Here is a 6,000-nt window from a genome sequence, read left to right on the forward strand (position 1 = left end):
CAGATGGATAGATTGGATTTTTCTGATCATTTTTCATATATAACTTGTCTGATTTGGAGTTACAGATTAAAAGTTATGAATTTTTGAAGTTTAAACTATATTCTGGAATTTCCTATATTAGATTAAATCCAGAAATTAATTTATTGCGTCAGCCTGACGTCAGTGTGACATCAGCAGGTCAACGGGACACGGTCCGGGTCAAACCTGACAGTGGGTCCCGCGTGTCAATGTGATTAGATTAGTTAAAGTTTAATTAAAACTAAACCTATTTAATTAACAGGACTGGGCCCCACCTGTCATTGACTCAGGAGAGTCAACCAGGGCCCACCCGTGGTCAAACCCGGGTCGGCTGCACCGGCGTTTAGCCGCCGGCGAGCCCGACGCGGCGGCGGAAGTGGTTTTGGCCGTTCCGGCCACCAAATGGGTCGCAGAGGCCATCGGAGTGGAGCTGAGGACGAGCCGCAGCTCTTGGTGGAGTCCGTTGGGGTCGGGGTGGCCGGAGTTGGCGCCGGCGACGACTTTGGCGGCCACCGGAGTTCGGCCGACGACGAACTTGACGCTAGAGGGGTCGGTGAGGTGCGGGGAGTGGCTGGTTAGGTGCTACGTGACATGGTGAACATGATGGACACCAGTTTGTGGCCGGAGGGTGACCGGGAGCACGTCGGCGACGAGCTCCGCGGCGGTGGGTGCGGTTGAGCTCCGGGAGGTCGCTACACAGCTCGGGAGCAAGAAAAGAAGGGAGGGGAAGATGGCTAAGCTCACGGGGAGTTCGACGAAGCACTTGGTGCGGCCGGGGACGGGCCGGAGCGACGTCGGCGTTGAAGGGGATCTCCGGCAACGGCGGTTCGGTCGAAGTCGATGCGGTGGGCTCGGGCCTTGCGAGCGCTCGGGGCTCGGCTTGCTCGAAGGAGAGGAGGGTAGCGGAGCTCCTGGACACGGCGGCACGGCGTGGGGTTGACGGAGGGCGTGGCTACGGCGAGGGGGTGGCGGCGATGGCGTCGGCCATGGCAGGGGAGCGCGAGAGAGAGGGGTTGGGGAAGAATGGAGGTGTCCTGGGGGTTCACGGCGCGGCGTGGAGCTCATCCATCCAGCCCCGAGGCGAGGAGGTGAAGCAGGGCGATGGCCAGCTGCGTGGCGCGCGCTGCGGTCGCCGTCGGGCACCTGCCTGCCTGCCTGGCCGGCAAGCAGCTCGCTGGAGCGGCGCTGGGCTGGGCCGGTAGGTGGGCCGGGTGCTGGGCGCCAGGTAGGTTTTTTGCTATTCTCCTGTTTTCTATTTTTTTAATACTTCTGCAACTTTGTTGAATTATTAAAAATACTTAGGCAACTCCTAAAATCACCAAACTACTCCTGGTCCATCGTTGGATTATTTCCAACATGAAACATTTTAGTTTGGAGATATTTGAGCATTTAAATATTTTATATAATTTTAAATGCCCAAATTCAAATATTTATGATTTAATTCAAAAACCCTAAGATGGCCTAGGAAAATGTGCATCACTTCTGGCAGAGGTTCTGAACCAAGACAAAAATGATGGGCATTTTAGAAGGGCATTTCAGGTTCATTGAAAAAGTTTTTAGTAAACCCTAGTTGGTTTCAGAGGGGGCTGGGGGTTCTGTCATCCCCATTTCAGGTTTCTGATGAAAGAATAAACATGATGCAACACTCTAATGCATGAACTAGCTAGGGTGTGACAACTCACCCCCACTCAAAAGAATCTCGTCCCGAGATTTGGGTTCCTCCGGAAAGAAGGCGGGGTACTCGAGTCGAAGACGATCCTCCCTTTCCCAAGTTGCTTCATCCTCAGAATGGTGCGACCATTGAACTTTGAGAAACTTGATATTATGACGTCGAGTGGTACGCTCGGCCTGATCGAGGATACGAATGGGGTACTCTCGATACGTGAGATTATCTTGGAGATCAAGCGTTTCGTGGTCCACTCCACGGATAGGATCCGAGAAGCAACGCCTGAGTTGAGAAACGTGGAAGACATCGTGGACTCTGGAGAGATGCGGAGGTAGTTCCAACTGGTAGGCAACTTCTCCTCGTTTAGCGAGAATACGAAAAGGTCCAATGTAACGGGGAGCCAATTTGCCTTTGATACCGAAACGATGGGTTCCCTTCAGAGGAGTAACCCGAAGGTAAGCCTTCTCGTCAACCTCGAAAGTCATAGCCTTATGTTTTCGGTCATATTGACTCTTTTGACGAGATTGGGCTGTTTTCAACTTTTCACGAACGATGCGAACTTGCTCTTCTGCTTCCTGAATCATATCCGGGCCAAAGAATTGTCTTTCCCTGGTTTCTGACCAGTTAAGGGGTGTTCGACACCGTCGTCCATAGAGAACTTCAAAAGGGGCTTTACCCAAGCTAGATTGATAGCTGTTGTTGTAAGCAAATTCGGCAAATGGAAGGCATTTCTCCCACTCCATTCCGAATGAGATAACAGAGGCTCGAAGCATGTCTTCTAGGATCTGGTTGACGCGTTCTACCTGACCACTAGATTGAGGGTGAAAAGCGGTGCTAAAAGAAAGGCGGGTTCCCATAGCATTTTGGAAACTTTCCCAAAATCGAGAGGTGAAAAGACTTCCTCGATCCGAGTTAATTTCCAAAGGAACACCATGGAGAGACACGATTCGGGAGATGTATAAGTCTGCCAACTGACTAGCGGTTATACTCTCACGAACAGGTAAGAAATGGGCTACCTTGGAAAGACGATCGACCACGACGAAGATAGCATTATTCCCTCTCTTGGTCCTGGGAAACCCGGTAATGAAATCCATACCAATTTTATCCCATTTCCATTCAGGAATAGCTAGGGGTTGAAGGGTGCCAGCAGGCTGTTGATGCTCTGCTTTTACACGACGGCAGACGTCGCAATTAGCAATATATTGAGCAATTTCTCTCTTCATCCTAGTCCACCAGAACCTCTGGCGTAGGTCCAGATACATCTTAGTACTACCGGGATGAATAGTGAGAGGAGATTCATGAGCTTCCTTAAGGATCAATCGCCTCAGGTTTCGCACCTTGGGAACCACTAGTCGATTCCCGAAGTATACGACCCCTTGATCATCAATGGAGAAACAATTCGCAACTCCTTTCTTGATGTTTCTCTTGATGCGGGAAATTCCCGGATCTACCTTCTGTGCTTTGATGATCTGATCCGTAAGGGTAGGTTTCGCCACCAAGGTGGAAAGGAAACCTTGAGGAACAATGTGAAGGTTAAGCTTCCGAAATTCCTCATGGAGAAGCGGTTGACTTTGTTGTAACATCAGGTTGTTACAATAAGATTTACGACTTAGCGCATCAGCCATGACGTTGGCTTTCCCTGGGGTGTAAGTTATTCCTAAGTCGAAATCTGTGATCAACTCGACCCAACGTCTTTGCCTGAGATTCAAATCCGGTTGGGTGAAGATGTACTTCAGACTTTGGTGATCAGTGAATATTTCGCAACGGTTACCGAGAAGGTAATGTCGCCAGGTTTTAAGTGCATAGACTACAGCTGCAAGCTCTAGATCATGAGTAGGATAATTCTCCTCATGTGGGTGCAATTGCCGTGAAGCGTAAGCAATTACGTGTCGATCTTTCATGAGAATGCAACCTAGTCCTTGTCGCGAGGCGTCGCAGTAGATAACAAAGTCCTTGAAGAAGTCTGGCGGTACCAGTACGGGAGCAGAAGTTAGGCGTCTTTTCAGTTCCTGAAAGCTGTGCTCACATTGTGGAGTCCATTCGAACTTTTTATCTTTCTTGAGGAGTTCGGTTAGAGGTTTAGCAACTTTGGAGAAGTTTTCGACAAAGCGACGACAATAGCTCGCTAGGCCAGGAAACTCCGAACTTGCTTGACCGATTCAGGTGGAGTCCAATTAAGGACGGCTTGAACTCTCTCAGGGTTAACAGTAATACCTTTACCAGATATTACATGACCCAGATAGGTCACTTCTGACAACCAAAATTCACATTTAGAAAATTTGGCATAAAGGCGATGCTCTCGAAGTTTCTTCAACACTAGCCTTAGATGTTCGGCATGTTCTTCCTCGTTCTTGGAGTAGATGAGTATGTCATCGAGGTAAACCACGACGAATTTATCCAAATACTCCATGAAGATTGAGTTCATTAACCAAGAAAAGGTGGCTGGAGCGTTGGTTAAACCGAAGGACATGACGGTGTACTCGTATTGGCCATAACGAGTAACAAAGGCCGTTTTAGGAATGTCCCCGTTCCTGATTTTGATTTGATGGTAGCCCAACCTCAAATCCATTTTGGAGAAGACTGAGGATCCAGCGAGCTGATCATACAGGTCGTTGATCCTGGGGAGCGGATATTTGTTCTTGATTGTGACCAAATTGACAGGTCGATAATCTACAACCATCCGGTCCGTACCATCCTTCTTCTTGACGAAGAGGACGGGGCAAGCCCATGGAGATGAACTAGGTCGGATGAAACCCTTTTTCAAGGACTCATCGAGTTGTTTCTTAAGCTCAGCTAGTTCTAGTGGTGCCATCTTATAGGGTCTTCTAGCAATCGGGACGGTTCCTGGAATGAGGTCTATTACGAACTCAACATCCCTGTCAGGTGGAACACCTGGCAATTCCTCTGGGAAGACATCCGGGAAGTCACGGACTACTGGAACGTCCTCAAGGTCTGGCAAAGGGCTGGCGTTAAGAGAATATAATTGTCGCTTGGCTATTCGGGTCAAGACATTGACTATCTTCCCCGAGGGATGGGTGAGTTGAACAGTCCTAGAGAAGCAATCAATTTTGGCATGATGGGCTGACATCCAGTCCATACCCAAGATGATATTAATATCTGAAGATTTAAGAGCTATCAAAGATGCAAGGAAAACAAGTCTGTCGACTTGGATTTCATTTCCATGACTTACCCTAGAGGTTTGCCATTTGGATCCCGGAGTTTGAATTACCATAGAGGATGGCATGTCACAGAATGCGGTGTTATGCAAGCGAGCATAGTTCTCGGATATGAATGAATGAGATGCTCCTGTATCGAAAAGAACAGATGCCGGGTGGCAATTAACAAGGAGCGTACCGAGAACGACGTTGGGATCCTCTTGAGCTTCTTCGGCAGAGATACAGTTGACATGGCCACGTGTAGCGGTGGCCGGCTTGGCGTGGAACACTTTCCCTGTCGGCTTGCCACGGCCAACAGCTTTAGCAGATTGGTTGGGGTTGGTCTGGGGACACTCGCGCATATAGTGGCCAGATTCCCCACACTTAAAGCAAGTCACAGAACTGGTACATGGAGGAGCATTGTTGGTTGGACCACCATAGGGCTTGGCTGGTGCAGACTGTTGAACGGGGCGAGGCGCCTGGAAGGATGGCCTCGGTGTGAACCTGGGTGGCAGGGCAGTGTTGGGCACCCACACGCGGCGCTTCTGAGGGCCAGCACCGGATGAGGAACCCACGTCACGGCCATGCTTGCGTGTTGCGTCATAATCAGACTGACCAGTCTCAGCACTGATGGCCTTGTTAACAAGCTTCTGAAAAGATGTGCACTCATGCAGACGGAGGTCGTGGCGAAGCTCAGGACTAAGTCCCTTACGGAACCTTGCTTGCTTCTTGGCATCAGTAGAAACTTCCTCAGTGGCATATCGTGCGAGGTTACCGAACTCCCTGCTGTAAGCATCCACAGAGAGTCGGCCTTGAGTGAAACTGCAAAATTCCTCACGTTTACGGTCCATGAGACCCTCCGGAATGTGATGTTCACGGAAAGCCTCGCTGAATTCAGCCCAAGTAGTGACATGGCCCGCTGGGCGCATAGCTCCATAATTCTCCCACCATAGACTGGCGGGGCCTTCAAGATGATATGCAGCAAAGGTGACCTTGTCAGCCTCAGCTACTAGCGCGGAACGCAGTTTGTGAGAAATACTGCGAAGCCAGTCATCAGCGTCGAGAGGCTCGACGGAGTGGTGGAACGTGGGTGGATGTAACTTGATGAAATCACTGAGTGACACCAAGTTATTTCTCTAATGGTGTGTTGTGTTCTGTTCA

Source organism: Triticum aestivum, chromosome 7A (genome assembly GCF_018294505.1).
Source record: "Triticum aestivum cultivar Chinese Spring chromosome 7A, IWGSC CS RefSeq v2.1, whole genome shotgun sequence".
Taxonomy (NCBI): Eukaryota; Viridiplantae; Streptophyta; class Magnoliopsida; order Poales; family Poaceae; genus Triticum; species Triticum aestivum.